At 48.8% G+C, this 18156-nt stretch overlaps 1 long non-coding RNA gene across 1 annotated transcript; it reads right to left on the reverse strand.

Moving 5' to 3' along the window:
- Positions 1-9750: 9750 nt before the first annotated feature.
- LOC117801017 lies at positions 9751-18104 on the reverse strand. The gene is made up of 3 exons (XR_004623321.1): positions 17981-18104; positions 14882-15051; positions 9751-10701 (listed from the first exon to the last, which is right to left on the reverse strand). It is a non-coding gene; the product is annotated as an uncharacterized LOC117801017 (long non-coding RNA).
- Positions 18105-18156: the final 52 nt, after the last annotated feature.

Genomic DNA, 18156 nt, shown 5'->3' on the forward strand with positions numbered 1-18156 from the left:
CACTGGTCGCTCTCTTCCTCTCAAATAAATAAATAAATCTTTTTTAAAAATGTGTGGTTTGATTTGTTCATTTGGTTGTTTTAAAACTTAGTCTGGGATCTCAAAACTTACCCAGCCTGCTGCCTCTGGGTAAGTGTGTGTGCGTGTGTGTGTGTGTGCGTGTGTGTGTCCTGACGACCCCAGGGCACTGGGGTGCTACAATTTATCTTCATAACCAGTTCTAATGCCCGAGCTCCTGAGTCAGCAGCCTTTATCAATACAAGTGAGGAGGCTCGGTTCCTCTCAGGCTACACACTCAGTCCTTCCCACAGTGACTTCTGTCTTGCTTAGCTCCTGGTCTGCACCTGGGAGTGGGATTTAACCTGTTATTTGAACAATATTTATAAGAAAAGGCATGCAAATAAACATGTAGCATTAAATGAAGAATTATTTGTGAAAGCCGCTCAATCACTTCCTGTAGTTAGGTCATTGAAAAGGAACCATACACTCTCCTTTTTCTGAAAGATTTTTTTCAGAAGCATTAGAAATCCAAGTGGGAATCAATCAGATTAATTTTCAAAATTAGCAGGGATAAGCTTTATTCTGAAATCATGAATGTTCTCTTTTAATTAAATTCAAATGCGGTTAATCCGTCTTAGGCATGTTATAATATTAAATAGTAGGCCGGCATGTGGCGGGGAAGCCGCGAATATCCTCGATCCCTGTAAGTAATTAGACCGGTTGGCTTATAAAGCATGATGTTTAACGTCGTAAAAACCCCAGTCCTCTAGTTCTGTCTCATCGGCAAAAATAATCAGGCTTGTGCCAGGCACACACACTAACCCAGGAACTCAGTCTTGTTGGAGGACACGCCGAAGGAGGTACAGAGCCCCCGTTAGCTGGCAATGGTTTGTTCATCTTGGTGTTCCTCTTCCCCAAAGCATATCAAGAAAATCATTAGATTAGCAGCTCTCACAATATGCTACTGCCCAACCAGGTCATCAGCCAAGCCGTAGGGACAGGAGTGCCCCACCGACACCAGACAAGAAGCAGAGCAAACTAGCACCTCAAAGTCTCTGAACATTCGACTCTTCTCAGATCCCCAGCTCACAAAATAGGCCAGGAGCTGTATGCTGACCCTACACCGAACGACCACCTGCCGCCGAAATAAAAGCTTTGCGCTGCACCCAGAGTCCCCAGTCCAAGAGCCGAGATGTCTGCAGACAGTTGAAGATCACCTGTCACACCCGAAACTAGAAATGTCACAACAAATGAGAAAAGACAAGTGGTGCCAACAACAAAATCAGATGTTGGAATTAGCGGTTAAGGATTTTGAAGTGGACAGCAATAAAAATGCTCCAGGGAGTAATTACAAATTCTCTGAAAACAAATACAAATTAGAAACCTCAGCAAAGAAAAAAAATTATTTTAAAAAATGAAAACCACGATTTCCATGTCCAGTTCTTTATTCCAGAAGCTCCTTTCTGAGGGAGCGAGCAGCTTAGCACCGTCTCTGTTCGCTTCGGCCACTGTGGCGTACCCCGGCCTGAGCCAGAGAGTACAGAAGAAGACGGTGCCGCCCCTCAAGCTCATCTTCGGGTCCTTGCAGAGTGGCCCCTGGACTCAGGTGTGGCGCTACGAGCACGGGAACCGGCGGGTAGAGGGCTAGGTCATTGACAAGTGCACGAGCCTTGGATGACACAGAAGAGATTTATTCTAAAAGTCAGGAAAACAACGGGCTCAGATCATGCTAAAAGGGGATGATGTTACTCTGCTCCAAAGCGTCTCCAACTAGAAATGATCAACGAAGTGAGAAATTCTAGAGAAGGCCACGGACTTCGTTTTTTTTGAGGTGTCATTTGTTGGGAAGGTAGTCCAAAAAAAAATTGTTCATACTGGTTTTTTTTTAAGATTTTATTTATTTATTTGACAGAGAGAGAGCAAAATGGGGGGAGGGGCAGAGGAAGAGGGAGAAACAGACTCCCCGCTGAGCAGGGAGCCCAAAGCGGGACTGGATCCCAGGACCCCAGGATCATGACCCTAGCCGAAGGGAGACTCTTAACCAACTGAGCCACCCAGGCGCCCCATGTTCATACTGTTTTGATTACCTTTATATTATTACCAGATGACAATAAATGCTGTGAGGTGGTTTTTACCTAAAAAGTAATAATAGTAAATAGAGAATGAAAATTATAGAACTGGAAAAAAAAAACGGTAACTAAAATGGAAAACTGACTGGCCCGGCTCACAGTGCAGTAGAAACGACAGACGAGAAATCAGTGAACGAGGACAGAGCAGTGGAATTTACACCACCTCAACAATAGAGAGAAAATGACAGAAAGACATGCACAGAGTTTCAGGGACTATGGGACAATAATTAGAGATCCAACATTCATTTCCTCAGAGTCCCAGAAGGAAAGGGAAGAAGGGTAGAGCTGCAAGTGGATTTAAGGAAACATTGGCTGAAAACTTGGGAAATTTGGTAAAATACATAAACCTCCAGACTCAAGAAATTAAGTAACCTTAGATAGGCTAAACCCCCAAAATTCATTGAAGATGCATTGAAATTAAACTTCTGGAAACTGCAGACCAAGAAAAAATCTTGAAAGCAGCCAGAGGGAAATCACAAAATACCCATAAAGGAACACCAATTCGAAGGACAGCGGGTTTCTTGTCTGAAACCGCAGAGCCCAGAAGGAAGCGGCATGATGTTTTTCAGGTCCTGGAAGAAAAGAGCTGTCAGCCACAAATTCTCTATCCTCCGTGAAACTACCTTTGAGAAGTGAAGGGAAAAGAGAGACATTCTCAGAAGAAGAAAAATGGAAACGTGCGGTCACTTGCAGAACAGCCACAGGAAGTCCTCGGAAGCTCAGGGCAATGAGGCAGCCAGAGGCCCCGGGGACATTGGCAAGGACGGCGACAGGAAGATCAGAAACTGGCAGATATCATAGGCCTGCCTTTTTCTCGTGAGTTCTCTGCATCGTCTTTGATGATTGAAACAAAAATTGTAGCACCATTTGATATTCGGGACCATGATATGTGAGAGTGAGGGAAGAAAAGCAGCCTAAATGGAATCAGGTGTGGACGCTTCACGTCAAGAGGAAGAACAGGGGCCGTGGAGTCTACACTCCCTGAACGCTGATCTGAAGAGACTGACCAACTGAACTACAACACGGAAAGCTTGTATCAGATTTGGGGAAAGCACACTCAAACGTGCATGCTTAGCGCTATATCGCTGAGACCCACCGCTTGACTGAACAGTGTTTAAAATGTATGAGCACTTAAAATGTGTGGACAGAAAAATCTCTCTTGTGTATTTTTCCCTTGATTTAGCAATAGTCAAACCTGCAAATGCATAAATTTATCCTAAGTGATTGCAAAGATGGCGACCTGCATCCTGATGACTCCCTCTGTCTGCAGTCAGAGATTCTAAAAACCATTACCTGAGAAGCCCTCACTGTGTAGGGCACACGTCCAAAAGGTCTTACTCTGCAAGTGGCTTGTGACCTTCTCTTTTGCCTGGAGCAGGAGTACTGCCTTTTTCCTCCCCGCTGTGTTTCAACAACCACCTGAAATTGGATGAAAAGAGAGGATCTGCTTAGCGGGCAGCCGAGCCGCCGGGACGCAGCAGCGAACGCCAGACTGGGAAAGGGGACGGGGACGCTAAGGGACGCCAGGGAGGCAGCCCTGCAGCCCAGAGCCCACTCATGGGTGGACAGCTGCCGGGAGGACGGCCCTGCCTCGGGGGCCCGTGGTCTCGTGACGAGGGTGCGCCTCCTTCCTGCGGTCTCCCCGCTCGCCCCCTCAGACCACGGATTGGCCATCTCGGGGCTCTTGCTCCAAGGGGCAGCCTCGGGGCATCCTGGTGAGGCCGGTGTGGTCTCCAGCCCTGTTTCCGGGCCCTGTGGATGGCGGTCGCCCCACACCTGCCGGACTTCCGTGAGGTTGAGGTTCCGTGTGCCCCAACTGGACAGCCTGAGCTGTTTCACTGCAGGCTGACCCGCCTGGGCCCTCACCGGCCTCTGTCTCAGCTCCTGCTTGCAGTCCTGCCTCTCCCTTAGGGACCCCGGCTGTGCAGGGTCCAGGACAGTCGCTGCCGCTGGCGGCCTGGCACCGTGCTGTGAAAGACAGAAGCTTGACCACAAGAAGGTGCCCCCAGGCGTTCTCATCGGAAGGCTCTGCTGTGGTCAGGGGTCCCCTTCCAGCCCGCGAGTGGGGGACCGGCCTTGCCCTCCAGCCCCCCAATCTAGCAGCCATGATAACGATACAATAACATGGGTGTGTCCCTCACACTGAATTCGCTCTAGGTCCTCTGCTGAAATCGAGTTTCTGACCTGTGAAGCTCAGGGCAAGAGCCTGAACAATGAAAAATTCACTGAGTTAATGAATCTGACCCTGGGAGACCCTTCCCTGGAGAAGCATGCTCTTGACTGCGGCCCGAGCGATGGGCAGGAGCCCGCCCTCAGTCGTGTGAAAGCTAGACGGGGAATAAGCAGGAGCCATTAAAGGAAGGCATGCCGCTGGGGAAAAGCTGGAGACGTGGAAACTTGCCCTGGGGCCCCAGGAGCCTGGGCCCCTGTGGCCTCCCTGGGCCATTCAACTGGAGAGAGACGCCTGCACCCGTCAGCCCCAGCCAACCTCTGCCGGCACCTGTGCTTTCGGCTCGAAAGGCAGATAGGACTCTCTTTGTACCCATTTGTGTGTAGACGTAATGCCATGAAAAAAACTCACTAAATCCAGAATTATTCAGAGAAAAAAATAGAATCCAGAATACTGTGAGCTCCCCTGGAAAAGTAGAAGGGACAGTTGTGGAAGTGTTAATATTTCTACTGCGTTGAGACCACACTTCAAGTGTCAGGTTTCCATGTTATTGTGAGATATATATAAATAGAGGAATTATTATAATTCCGTCATAATTTGCTACTTGACCAAAATAAACTAATAAGATAAATAAATACGGCTGCTTTTGCCCAACTGACTAATATGACCTGAATGGGAATAAAATATCGGATGAGCTGGGATGCCACACTGAAACTGGGTTAGCAACAGAATCTCAGTGCGCTGTTTCGATATAATTAACGTGATGATTTAATGTGTTTTTAGCTCAGAATTGTCGTAAGGAGTTTTTTTGTAATAGCGTAGAAATGAATCCACACTCGTCCGGGCTGCAGAGGAATAAAAGGTTGTCATATTTTTGAGTTCTCTTGGCAGAGCAATCCATCTCGCACTGCGCAGGAGAACGGAGATGTTGTTCTTCCGATCATTCACAGTCATTATTTAACGTGGGGCAACAGCCACAGTCTTCATTAATATATTAACCTATGGCTCAAAAAGGCCTTGCAGTAAACCAAGCGAGGACTCCTCGTGACGGGTTTATATCACGGGGCTTGGAGAGATTGACCATCAGAAACACTGACCTCAGAGATAAGCCTAATGTTAGCTGCGGAGGGCAGAAGCCCAGCGAGCGAGCAGGGAGGAGGCCAGCCCAGCCCTGGCTCACGAGGCCGCCGGGTGCGTGGTAGAGCGCAGGTTAAGGACGGACCCGATGCAGCACCTTGCAGCTTGAGGAAGAAGCGGGAGAGCGGCTGCTTGGCCTCGGCTTCTGCTCATTCCATGGCAGCCCCGCCAGCCTCCTGGCCTTTGTCCAGCTGCCGGCCTTTGCCTGGACTGCACTTCTTGCTCTTCCCCGGGCAACTTCCGTTAGGGAAACATGGAAGAGAGAGATCGAGACTGAACATCACCTCGCCGCGGCCTCCTCTCGCCACATTGAAAGATCGAAGCCCACACCAGCCAGAGCTGCCCCTTCAAGGCTTTGTTTTTGGCCACATGTGTGTCGTTGACATGCAATGTATCTTATTCATCTTGATTTTTCATTTCTCTCCCCTGAAAAGTGAATTCCATAAGGTCCATAAAGGAAGGAGGATGAGTCAGGGCCCCCAAGCAAGAAACAGAGGGAACCTGGAATTAGCTTCTTTGAGGACAATTTATTAACAGAGGCATTTCCCAACATGTGGATGGAGGCAGGGAAGGCTGGAGTGAGGCAGCGTCCCAGGGCAGGGACTCAGCTATATGCACTCCCCCAACTCCACAGCCGCTCCTCAATGCCCACCCTAACCAGAAATCAGAGGGCGGGGGCTCCACTGAATCAGCCTTCAGGACACAAAAGGGCAAAGTGTAGAGGGGCATCTGCAAGGTGACACAGAAGGGAAGTCGGGTTTGTCCGCTGTTGAATTCCCACCACCACTGGTGCATAGGACTTCCAAGTGTCCTGGGGCTTCTGTAACAAAGGACCACATGCTGGGGGCTTAAAACAATTGAAACACATTCTCTCATGGTTCTGGTGGCCAGAAGACTGAATTAAAAATTTCAGCAGGGCCGCACTCCCTCAGAAGACTCCAGAAAAGAAACTGTCCCACGTCTCTCTGCTAGCTCCTGGTGGATGCAGGCACCCCCTGGCATTCCTTCTCTTGTCAACATGCCACTCCAGTCGTGGCCTCCGTCTCCACAGGGCCATCTCCGTGTGTGTCTGTCCTTATAAGGACACCAGTCAGGGGCTCACCCTAACTGAGCATGACCTCAACTTCATGACATGTGGGAAGATCCTATTTCCAAATAAGGTTGTAGTCAAGGTCCTGGGTTTAACACTTCAACACAGTTCAACCCACAGTCATGGATTGTGTAAATTGTACTCTCCTGAGAATAAAAAAGAAAAGAGTAGTAAAGTTTGGGGGAAATTCGACCAGGTCATTAAAGGGCCTCATTCCATTATATACCTTTTTTTCTTTTCTTGATGTTATGTCACATTATGGGCACCAGTAAATCTCCAAGAGAAGCCAAAGGACAGGATTTAGTGCCAGAAAGAAATCCTGAAAAAAAAATTTTAAATCAAAACCCCAAGGAACTAGGAGCAGGAAGGGCAGCAGACAGTCCAGGCAGACGGCCCAGGAGAGGTTCAGAGCTCAGCAGCACGGCATTCGGGATGGGAGTAAGTCATCCCCTCACCCCTGCATGCACGGCACAGGGACCAGCCTCCCCTCATGCAGGCTCTTCTCTAAAGAAACAGAATGGCTCCAAGGCACTGCTGGGTCTCCCAACCCACCCACCCTGAAGCGAAACCCAACACGGATGAGCCTCCACAGAGATGCGAAGCCCTCTCTCAACACGCTGGTGCTTCCATCCTGGCTCCGAGGTCCACGGAGAACGGCCAGATGTTCCCAGGAAACCAGAAATATGAATGAGAAAGAGCAAGAACACAGGAAAAATAAAACCAAGAAACCATATGTACCTATGGTCCCAAGTCAATTAAAAAATTACAGTGTGGGGCACGTGGCTGGCTCAGTCAGAAGAGCGTGTGACTCTGGATCTCTAGGTCGTCGGTCTGAGCCCCACGTTGGATGTAGAGATTACTTAAATAAATAAATAAACCTAAGAAAACTACACACAGGTTGTTCGTAAGTACATCAACGTGCGTGTGTTTATACGTGTGTATTTGTGCGGTGTGGGTACGTGTGGTGGTACTTTGTTGTTGTTTTCATTGGGTTTCCCTCACGACGTGATGTGGAGCATCTTCTCGTGAGTTTATTTGCCATCTGTGCATCTTCTTTGATTAGGTGTCTGTTCAGAACTTTTGCCCATTTCTTAATTGGGTTGTTTATTTTCTTATTGTTGAGTTTCAGAGTTCTTTGTAGAGTTGGGTGACAGTCTTTATCAGATGGGTCTCTTGCAAATATTTTCTCCCAGTCCGTGCTTGTCTTCTCACTGCCTGACATGGTGGTTCGCAGAGCAGGAGTTTAGTTTTTTTGTTTTTTTTTTTAATATTTTTTTAATGATTTTATTTATTTATTTGACAGAGATAGAGACAGCCAGAGAGAGAGGGAACACAAGCAGGGGGAGTGAGAGGAAGAAGCAGGCTCATAGCAGAGGAGCCTGATGTGGGGCTCGATCCCACAACTCTGGGATCACGCCCTGAGCCGAAGGCAGAAGCTTAACCGCTGTGCCACCCAGGCGCCCCAGGAGTTTAGTTTTAATGCGTCCAGCGTATCGACTATTTCTCTCATGGAACGTGTCTCTGGTGCTGTGTCTGCGAAGGCATCACCACACATGGGGTCATCTCGGTTCTCTCCTCTGACATCTAGCGGGAGTTTCATAGTGTTGTGTGTTTTACCTTTAGTCTAGAATCCATCTTGAATCAAATAGCTTCTGACGGTATATATATTATAGACAACTCAAAGTTGAAATTGATAGGGTTACAAAACCACGATGAGATACCACCTCACAACGGTCAGAACGGCTAAAATTAACAACACTAGAAACAAGAGGTGTTGGCGAGGATGTGGAGAAAGGGGAACCTTCTTACACTGTTGGTGGGAATGCAAACTGGTGCAGCCACTCTGGAAAACAGTTTGGAGTTTCCTCAAGAAGTTAAAATTAGAACTACCCTAGGATCCAGCAATTGCACTACTAGGTATTTACCCAAAGGATACAAAAATACAGATTTGAAGGGGTACATTCACCCCAATGCTTATAGCAGCATTATCAACAATAGCCAAATTATGGACAGAGCCCAAACGTCTATCGACTGATGAATGGAGAAAGAAGATGTGGTGTATACATACACTGGAGTATTACTCGGCCATCAAAAAGAATGAAATCTTGCCATTTGCAGCAACACGGATGGAGACCTAGAGAGTATTGTACTAAGTGACATAAGTCAGTTAGAGAAAGACAAATACCATATGATTTCACTCAATGTGGAATTTAAGAAAGAAAACAGATGAGCATATGGCAGGGGGCAAAGAAAAAAAGGATAGTGAAACAAACCATAAGAGACTTATAATGATAGAGAACACACTGAGGGTTGATGGGGGAGGTTAGTGGGGGATGGGTTAGATGCGTGATGGGGATTAAGGAGGGCTCTTGCTGTGATGATCACTGGGTGTTGTAAGTGATGAATCACTGAATTCTACACCTGAAACCAATATTGCGTTGTATGTTCACTAACAAAATTTGAATTAAAAAGTAGAGAGAAATAAATAAATAAAATCGATAAGGTTCATGACAATCTCATAGAGGTATCGGCACCCCGTGTTCACTGCAGCAGTTTTCACAATAGTCAAGATATGGAAACAACCTAAATGTTCACCAGTAAGTCAACACGTAAAGAAAATGGGACGTAGACATACAGTCGGACCTTATTCAATCTTACAACAGAATATATGTTATAACCTGACACGTGCTACAACATGGATGAGCCTGGAGGGCAGGATCTTCAGTGAAATAAGCCAGACACAGAAGGACAAATACTGCGTGATCCCACTTATATGAGGAATCCAAAAAAGTCAAACTCGTACAAGCAGAGAGTAGAATGATAGTTGCCAGGGGCGGAGGAAGGGAGAAACGTGGAGTTGTTCAATGAGTATAAAGTTTCAGTAATGCAAGTTAAATAATTTCTAGAGATCTCCGTACAACATAGCGCCTAGAGTTAGCAATTCTGTACTATACACTTCAAGATTAGCTCAGAGTGTAGATGCCGGGGCTCCTGGGGGGGCTTCGTCGGTGAAGCGTCTGCCCTCAGCTCAGGCCCTGATCCAGGGTCCTAAGATCGAGTCCCGCATCGGGCTCCCTGCTCAGGGGGGGAGCCTGCTTCTCCCTCTCCCTCTGCCCCTCCCCACTGCACATTCTCTCCCTCTCTCTCTCCGAAATAAATAAATAAGATCTTTAAGAAACAAAAAACAAATAACTTAACCTGTTAAATAAGCTTGCTTAGCGTGATCGAGTCAGATGCCGGAGTCAGTCCGACAAGAACGGCTGTGTGGATGTTGGCATGATGCTGTTCTGCTGTTTCTTGACCATAGCTGAGCAGCAGATTTAGTTGTGTCCCGAGGCCCATGGGGGACACAAAGGTAGCTCTACGTTAGCTGTTTATTTAATTTCAGAGGCCGCGTGACCAGACAGACTAAGAACTGCTCTAAAACCTTCACAGGTGAGGGCTGTGTAAGGAAGAGCCACATCACTAAACATGGACTTGATGTCAGAAGGCCATTCCAGCCCACTCCGATTTTCTCAGTGACATTATGATAAAGGCAAAAGGTGCATTAAAAGCTTTGGATCTATACCGAGGTCATAAAATCTCGCACATAGACAGTTCCTGTCTGGGCATCCGTATGCCAGAAACAGGTCGATAAAAGCTGCACGGGGCTCCGCGGCAGCTGCGGTGCCGCTCTCCACAGCACAAACCGACGCTCGCTCGTTGACCGCCAGAGCGCACCCACGACGCCGGTGCTAAGACACAATGCGCTCCAATACAAGAACTTGTCTGCTACTTATTTTCTCAGAAAAGTTAATCGAGAAATGAGATATTAGACTTGCCTCATTTTTCAGGATAAGACTCCGATGTAACTACAGGTCTGCACCGAGCCCAGACAGGTGGCCTCTCCACCGCCGGCAGACACTAGAGACGTGGAATCTTGAGCCGTTAGGGGTAAACATGGTAGAACTCTAGAGGCAGTGCAGAGTTCGTCATCAGAAAAATGTCTTCATCACGGCAAAGCGACAGTGCCAGAAAGAGGGCAAAACAATCAAGTGTGTGTTGGGCTTGATGTTGACACTGGAAATCTGTAAAAATGGCCCTCAGAAGGACAGCATAGACACCAGCATCCCCAAGGCGATCCTTGTGCACTCGCAGATCCACACTCCACCCCCGCAACAGGAAGGACCATTTTCCTGGCAACAGAAAGATTAATCATACATTTCACAAAGGAGACACAAAGTTCGGTAATGTGAGACCTTGATTTACAATGGCCTCCTGATTTATAGTTGTGTATTTTTAAACCACGTTATTTAAAACACAGCGAATTTAGAAGCTAGTGTGCAGGCACCAGCTGATTGCTGCTGAAGATTTACTCTGTGCTAATACGAAAATTATTCTGTCTACGTTATTCCCACTTCTCCCGCGCCGAGAGCCGACCTCCAGTAAAATTGCTTGTCAGGTGATAGATATCGGTTTCCTCTGGGTAGTGACTATCTCTTTGTCTTTTTTTCCCCCGAAATACAGTTTAAATGCCACAGACACAACATAAGAAAGATGCTTTCTAACAGCAGCGCTTTGGGTGAATAGAACAGCAAGTGTTTTTAAAGGGGCCCTTTCCACTGGCGTGACCAGCAGCTGCAAATGGCTCGTTTCAGTCAGAGGGCAGACACTCTAGTAGATGAGGACACTGCCTGCCCACCCTGCCCAGCAAAGCGAGGTGGGCCCACCAGCCACCCCCTCCCGCTTTGCATCCTTGTCCTGCCGCCTTTGGGATTGTAGGGGACACCCATGAACTGATGTTTTTAAAAAGCTTGTTGGAGTGCCTGACTCATGGCAAACATGCAGTAAATATTAGCCACCCTTGTTAGCACAGAAACGTGAAAGTCTATCCAAGCTAATGATCGTTAGTACAAGACCACCAAATAATTTTTGAAGATCCTGTTAAAATTCTCCGAAGAAGTATGTTGCAGCATGGATAACTGAAGTAACCAAAGTGAGCCCACAATCTCCTGTATGCACCTCAGAATCCAAATGACCAGGGACCCCAACTCTGCTGCTGTAAAAATTTCAAACAGAGTTGGGGAAGGAGAAAACCAAAAATTCTTTGGGTTTAGAAAGAAAAGAGGAGTTTTCTACACTGGTTACTTCAAAATAACTGTTCCAGGGGCGCCTGGATGGCACAGCGGTTGAGCGTCTGCCTTCGGCTCAGGGCGTGATCCCAGCGTTAGGGGATCGAGTCCCACATCGGGCTCCTCTGCTGTAAGCCTGCTTCTTCCTCTCCCACTCCCCCTGCTGTGTTCCCTCTCTCGCTGGCTGTCTCTATCTCTGTCGAATAAATAAATAAAATCTTTAAAAAATAATAATAATAATTGTTCCAGTATTATTACTAGGCTTTGCTTTTCTTTAAACCGCTGTGTTAAGTTGGATTCTTTCAGAAGCAAACCTTGAGTCAAGGATTTAAATGCTCGCAGGAGTACCTGCTTCCCGCCCGCGGCTCCCCTCCCTGCCCCTGGTCAGACCAGAGGAAGGCACCTGCCCCAGGATGCAGTAGGCTTGTGCTGTGTGGAGGACATGGCGGGGGGGGGGGGCTCTGACAAAAATGTCTTCTACAACCTNGGGGGGGGGGGGGGGGGCTCTGACAAAAATGTCTTCTACAACCTTATGCTTCAAACTTTTGGATATTTTCTGAAATTTTTACATTGAACTTCTCATAATAAAAAGAAAAAAATGCTTCCATTCAGAAGAAAGCAAAATATGTATGCCTGGTTACATTGCCAGGGTTTCTGGATGGAAAAGAGCATGCCTACATTTAGTCCAGCATCTGAGCAATATTAATGGGTTGGTGACTTCAGCCAGTGATAATCCTAAGTAGAATTTTATGCTAATTGAAAAATTTTATTTCAAAATTCAAATGATTACTAGCTTGCTCTAGTGTAAGCAAGGTGCAGCATAAGCAAGACCAAACAGGCGTGTAGACAAAAAAATGGACATCCTCAGCTGGCTCAGAGCACGGTAAACACGGCATCAGGATGGACGGTCTCACACGGGCAACCATCCATGCTTGCCCTACGTGGACACAAGCCGGCCGGACAATCAAGTCTTGCACAGAAACAACAAAGCAAAGACAGCAATGAAAAGAGTGAGAAATCCTACATTAGTAGTGAAATAGACATAAGTATGATCAAGAAGGTAAAGTCCCCACGTGGAGACTGTCACTGCCCTAATTCGAGGGCATTTAGGTAATGCATGCTGCAAAGGGGGGCGGCATCTCTAGACGGGAGGAAGCCACTGAGAACAGGAGAGTGTACAGAAGGAACGGAAGAAGTAGTGAAAACTATTGGCGCATCTGGAATACAGCCAGCAGAAGACCGAGCTTTACGTTACCCAAACGCAGAAAAGCTGACCGCAGGGTCCGGACCAGGGGACAAAGGTTTCCTAAGGACTTTGGTAATCAGGAATGAGATTGATAACCGAAATGAAAGCCATGGCATTAATAATAAAGGGATCAATGACACCGACAAATATATTTACAGATCATCGCCTCAACTTGAAGACTGCAAAGGCCCAGACGCATCACTGCTTTCAAATTTATTTATAGATCAGTGTCTTAATGTGATAAACAGTTGGCTTGTAAACTAAAAATACTGAAAGTCACAACAGATAGCTATGACTTTGTTCCTCTCCTTTACTGCATGAGAGATGTCAGTGCAGGTCTGTGACTCAGGGACAACTCCTTAGTCATCTGGTGTGTGGTGTCAGAGGCCGAGCCTACCCTACAGCTAACTTCTACCAAACACAGCACTCAAGGCCTGTGGACACTCAGCTAAAAGCCTGGAAGCCTCTCCCACGGAAATGTCCTTTTCCACGTCTGGTCTGACCCGGCGGCTGCAGCCGAGCACTGGACGAGTGCCGTCAAGAGGAGGCCGGACCTTGCAGCTCCAGACCCAGCCGTTCCATAGCTAATTAATGTGGTAAGAAAAAGACTCTCAAAGTTCCTTTTTGCCCTGGTGTGACTGCACTTGGGCGTTCCAAGGACTCTGCTCAGTCACACATTTGCCCAACAAATCCTTGAGTGCCTACTGCCAGCCAGGAATGGAAGCAGGTCTGGGGGTAGACGCACGGCCGCCAGAAGTTGAAGACAGAATCTGAGCTCTGCAGCTGGGGAGACAGAGGCGAGCGGTCAGGGAAGCAGGAGGCTGCGTCTGGGCACAGCAGCGGGGCGATCAAGCAGAAGGGGCGCTTCCAGCCAGAGGGCAATCAGGGAGGCAGAAGGCCGAGCGTCCTGCCAAACCCGGGACACGTGCGCAAGGGAGGCCAATGGGGAGCTGGGGACAGGGACCCAAGTTGGCTGAAATGCCAGGCTTTGAACTTGGTTCTTCTGGGAGCCACAAAAGATCTTCAGTGGGAGAATGGCAAGGAGAGATTCAGGGTGGGAGTGAGCACTCCGGCAGCCCACGGACTGGAGAGAGCCAAAGGCAGGAGACGCTGGGGCCCGCAGGGGGCAGGGGCCACCAGGGTGGAGAGGAGGAGACTCTGGGTCTGGCCGAATGTGCTCCAGCAGGGCAGGGCACCGGCACGGATGCTGGGGAAGAAGTCTCGCTGGAGTTCGGCAGGCCAGGTGGTGAAGGAGGCAGAGGAAGGGAGGTGTGTGTGACCTCGTAGCCAAGGGTCACCCACAGGGCCTCTCTAGATGCTGACCTTTCACCCACCGGACGGCAAAGATGGAACCCCCGAGGCATCCGTGAAGGAGAGGCTGTGGGGACCGGTCCTCACCCCCGCAAGTGCAGCACAAATGGGCACAGCTTTGGGGCTGCAAATATGGCATTATCGATGCACTTAAAAAATGTACGTATACAGCTCCTGGAAGCAACTTCCAGGATGACGGTCCCGTAAAGCACGTGCCCATTCCTGCAGACGCGCGCGCGCGACGTGTACTAAGGCATTTTTTAGTAGTGCGAGAAACATGTTTTCAAGAGGAAACCGCCAAATACTCCTCATTAGCAGACTGGCTACAAAAGTGGTGCCCATCAAGCCATTGGAAAGACTTGGGGACCCAGAATCTGGACTCTCGGATGCCAAGGGTCATCCTGGAGGCTGCTGAACCCAGATCCTGACTCCAGGGTTCTGGGGAGGGCCCTTGGCACTACGTTTCCCGCAGGCCTCTGCTAATGCTGCTGCCAGGCCCCAGGCTGCTGATGTGGAAAGGAACCTAAGCTGTATCTCTCATCGACTGCAAAACAGTACATCCTATCTTGGTAAAAAATAATAATAATAACCATAATCGTAATGCAAGTTAATATATACATTGAATATCCAGAAGGATATGTATTTCTGGAAAACAGAGCCTATGGTGGACTTCTCCTTTTTACTTACATATGTAACTATAATGCTTCCAATTCAGGGCGCCTGGGTGGCTCAGTTGGTTGAGCGTCTGCCTTTGGTCACAATCTCAGGATCCTGGGATCGAGTCCTGCATCAGGCTCCCTGCTCAGCAGGGAGTCTGCTTCTCCCTCTCCTGCTCCGCCTGCTTGTGCTCCCTCTCTCTGTCAAATAAATAAATATTTTTTTAAAAATAATAAAAAATAATGGTTCCAGTTTTTATGGTGAGCAGGAATTATTTTGCATCAGGAAAAAAAATTGAATCAATAAATAGATGCACTGAAACCAAAAAAAAGTTTGTGAGCCTAAGTGTCATGGACAGAATGTTTGTGCCTCCCAAAATTCATGTGTTCAAGTCCTCAGGGTGATGGTGCTGGGAGGGGGCACCTTCACAGGTGAGTAGGTCAGGAGGCTGGAGCCCCAGAATGGGATTAGTGCTTTCATAGAAGGGACCCCAAGTGCTCCCACACCCTCCCACCAAGTGAGGACACAGCAAGAAGATGTCTTCTGTGAATCAGGTAGGGGTCTCCCAAGCCACTGGATCTGCCAGCACCCGACCTTGGCCCTCCAGCCTCTGGAACCGTGAGAGACACACGTCTGCCACTGAAGCCCGGCTCTGTGGTCTTCTGTGAGATAAGGCCGGACCAAGACACGGAGTTAAAGGCTACACTTTGAATTGTATATCATAGCACTCTTAATAGATCATTCATGCTATTATTTTTAAAAAGCTGTCAGGCAAAGCCCCAACCTGCCATTTTTTCCAGGCTGGCGGGGGGGTGGGGGTGGGGGACAAGTGTCTGATGCAACAGCCTGGTGTCTGCCCTTCGATTCTGACCAGCCTCGGTCAGTCCTGCAGGCAGGAGGGTGAGCTTGTCACCACGCCAATCTACTTAGGTCACCCCACTTCTGCACCGAAAGCATCTCCCCGGTTTCCTGGCGCTCCCAGAATGAAAACGCGGCAGAGGTCGCCAAACCTGTCACACCTGGCCCCCGCACGGCCCCGCCCCGCCTCCTCCGGCTTGTGCTCTGCGTACCCACGTGCACACGCCCCGTCTAGTTCTACCACGGGCGAGGGTCCCTTGGTGGCATCAGCCTGTTCCATGAGTGGACGCTTTATGCTTGCGTTCCTTGTCTTGGCAACAAGACGGTAAGGCCTCTTCTCCCCCCACCCCGACTGTTCTCACCGGGGAAGAACTTCTGTCCTCCAGCTGCCCGAAGCGCTGGCCGGTGGGGCCGCAGCAGTTTGCAGGTTCGGAGAGTGAGAAGTAACCTCCCTCGCCGTAGGCTTCGGGGTTGAATATACCCCCAGGAGTCATCTGCACCAGTCCCTCACAGAATCCTAGAATCCGCGGCTTCAGAGCACAGCCGTCTCCACCGTAAGGAAGCCCGAGCCAGCCCAGGGCTCCGAATGATTCACAAATGCCAACTGATTCGGGAGTTCATGACACTGATGGCGCAGTTACCATGTGCCAGACCCCTTCTAAGGACTTTGCATTAGTGAATGAATTTAATTCATTTGCTTCCTGTTAAAATGGGTTAGAAACAAGGGTCTCTGGCTCCCTCTCCCCAATGACTGTTGGAGAAATTATTCAACAAGAGGGAAGCATGGACCCCAGGGCGTAACAGCAGAAGCGAGAGCCCCGCAGAGCCTGGAGGTGAGGACACGTGAAGACAAGCTTCCTCTATCCCTGCTCTTGCTTCGCCCTTGCACATGGAGAGGGGCCGGGAGGGGAGGCACCCAGGAAGACAGCGGTGGGCCAGTACCACAGCCTCTGCTCCTGCTCCCCAGACCCCCAGGACTGGGCTCTGCCCGGGAGACCCTGCCTCCCCTGGCGCTTCTCTCGTGGAACTTCGTGACCTGCACAGGTGGACAACGCTGCATCTCTCCCCACGGCTCCTACCTTCAGCCTCTGAAATAGTCCCAGAGTGTTCGTAGCCCGGGCAAACAAGCCCTCACCGGTAGACCTGAGGAGCACCACAGCCCCAAATAAAGACGAGAAAGGAGATGACTAGCAGCATCGGACACGGAGTGAAGGTGTAACAGACCGAGAACTGAGAGTGGGCCTGGCAGAGCCAATGAGGGACAGCAAGAGGGGAGCAGTGTAAGTTCCACTGTGAAACGAAACAAGGAAGATGTTTTTTAAAACCTTCATTTTTACAACAGCCCTATGGGATAGGCACTATCATCTGCCCATTTTGCAGATAGAGAAACTGAGACTCAGCGAGGTTGAGCAGATCACACAGCTAGGAAGTGGTGGGGTCAGGATTTGAACCCCAGCCCCAGAGCCCAGGCTGTTGAGCACTCTGAGCTCTGAACTTTTATTTGGTTGTCACTCTCGTCTTTCCCGAAGCTTTTCATTTCTCTTCACCAGCAGGCCATGAGTACTGTTTGTTTCTACTTCCCTCCTTCCCGTCTGCTCTACTAGTTTCCTACTATAAATTACCTGGTAACAAAGCACCACACACCAGGCAGCTTAAAACAACAGAAATTCATGGTCTCGGGCCTGAAGCTGGCCGTGGGAAATCGAGGTGTGGGCAGGGCTGCTTGCTTCCCCCGGCTCCAGCAGAGAATCTGTTCCAGAAGTCTTTCAGTTCCCCTGGTTCCCGCAAATCTTGCTATTCCTTGGCTGGTAGCTGCTTCTTTGTGACCTTCTCCCTGTGTGTCCAAATCGCACTGGGATGTCCAGAAAAACCTCCTCTTACTTTTTTTTTTTAATTGAAGTATGACTAACATACAGTTTTATATTTGTTTCAGGTGTAACCTCCTCTTAACTTGGTTACAGCTGCAAAGACCCTATTTCCAATAAGGTCACATTCCCAGCCTCCAGCAGACCGAATGCCTTCATCCGGGGACAGGTGTACTGATAAGTCAGGGAGCATGGCAACCCTAATAAATAATGAGGTGAGCCATTACACCGTACGTGGAGAGATCCGAGGCCTGAGGCTGAGTGAAATAAGCAAGTTTCAGAATAATAAGCTTAGATGAAGTTTCCCCGTAAAATACACACAGGAAAGAACACGAATATTTTCCCTACGGATGTATGAGATGCAAGCACGTCTGAAGAGTCACGCCCTACAGACAACTACGCTTACTTCTGTGGCAGGTCGCCGAGAGGCCTCTTTCCCGTAAGCTGTAAGGTTTCATTCGTTCAATAAGCACGTATTTGTGTACTCGTCACGCAGTTAGCGTTTACAAAGTGTTAGGGGAGCAGACGCCATTGGATCCTGGGCGGTTCCCTGCGCTACCGCCCTCCCGCCAGCAGGGGGCG

This window comes from Ailuropoda melanoleuca, chromosome 1 (genome assembly GCF_002007445.2).
Source record: "Ailuropoda melanoleuca isolate Jingjing chromosome 1, ASM200744v2, whole genome shotgun sequence".
Taxonomy (NCBI): domain Eukaryota; kingdom Metazoa; phylum Chordata; class Mammalia; order Carnivora; family Ursidae; genus Ailuropoda; species Ailuropoda melanoleuca.